At 31.3% G+C, this 1,388-nt stretch overlaps 1 long non-coding RNA gene across 1 annotated transcript; it reads left to right on the top strand.

The window, feature by feature from the left end:
• The first annotated feature begins 72 nt into the window (after window positions 1-72).
• Window positions 73-1,313, top strand: LOC109592992 (uncharacterized). The gene is made up of 3 exons (XR_002190679.1): window positions 73-238; window positions 706-812; window positions 1,228-1,313. It is a non-coding gene; the product is annotated as an uncharacterized LOC109592992 (long non-coding RNA).
• Window positions 1,314-1,388: the final 75 nt, after the last annotated feature.

Consider the following 1,388-nt stretch of genomic DNA (forward strand, 5'->3'; position numbering starts at 1 on the left):
GAGTTACATGTATGACCAAAATCAAAAGTAAATATATGTATGTACATGTACATGTAATCCTTTATGTCCATGTCTCTCACTATTTAGAGTGTTGATAGAAAATATGTGTTTCATTTACCCGACACATTCCCAGAGACTCAAAGTATCTTGAAGTACATTATTTCCACTCATCATCCTGCCCCTCCTCCACCTCCTCTGGTCTCTCGTACAGCTGTGTGTTTGGTACCAATACAACAAGGTTAGGACACACAGTCAGTGTATGTACATGTACATTTTTGTCCTTTTATGTTTTGACAAATTTTAGCAACTTAAAAAATTTATTAAAAAATCCAGTTTTAATTGGAATCAGGTTAAAATTTCTACACAACATAAGAACATGTACATGTATATGCATCAGGAAAAAATTATAAAAGTAGAGAAAAGAAAAGAAAGTAAAGAAAAGTGAACCAGCAAGGGATAATTCTACCATTAGGTCTAGGGGAATTTTTATCCTCCAAGTTTGGAAAAAAATTTGCAATTTCCTGAAATCTCCTATAGCTTTTGGTCACTCATATTTTGCCATGTGTCCTGAAGTCTACCATTTTAGCTAGTTTAGTCTCCCAAAAATTTTATCTAGATATAATATCAATGGGCCTGTGTTTAATAGTGATAGTACAGTAACTAATTATGACAGTTAATTTACTGTATCTCTTATTTATTATTAAGGACAGTGTTTTGATGCTCATATGGATTCTCCTATACCTGGTCTACAGTATGTGATGGGTACTGATACTGATCCTGAACTATATGATACAATAGTAATGGCTAATCTTGTAAGTACATTATACTATACACACAATATTGTAGTGTATGATTTTCAAGCAACTTTAAAAATTCATAAAAAAATTCAATTTGATCAAAATCAGCTCAAACTTGATACTGAGCATGAGAACATGTATATGTATCAGAATAAAATATAAAAGTGGAGAACTACCACCTTTTTATTTTTGGCAAAGTTTGGCCAATGACCCTGTACAGGCACTTTGACCTGATTTTGGAGCAACTTTTAAAAATCATTAAAAATCTAATTTTGATCAGAATAGGCTGAAACTTCTGCACAACATTGGAACATGTATACACATGAGAAAAAAAATATAAAAAGGAAGAATTTTCACCTTTTCATTTTTGACAAAATTTAGCTAATTTTTATTTTCAAATTTCAATTTTAATGTTATTTGTTGTTTTTAGGATTATTTCCAGCTAAAGGGTAAGCCAGGAGCATGTAAGCTGAGACTAAGAGAAGGAAGATCATCAGAAGTATATCAAATATCAAGGTACAACTGTTTGTACAATATAGTAGTATAATAGTAATACTTGTACCAGTAATTGTTATGATCTACAGTACAGTG

Source organism: Amphimedon queenslandica, unplaced genomic scaffold (assembly GCF_000090795.2).
Source record: "Amphimedon queenslandica unplaced genomic scaffold, v1.1 AMPQUscaffold_3266_Cont24736, whole genome shotgun sequence".
In the NCBI taxonomy this organism is placed as follows: domain Eukaryota; kingdom Metazoa; phylum Porifera; class Demospongiae; order Haplosclerida; family Niphatidae; genus Amphimedon; species Amphimedon queenslandica.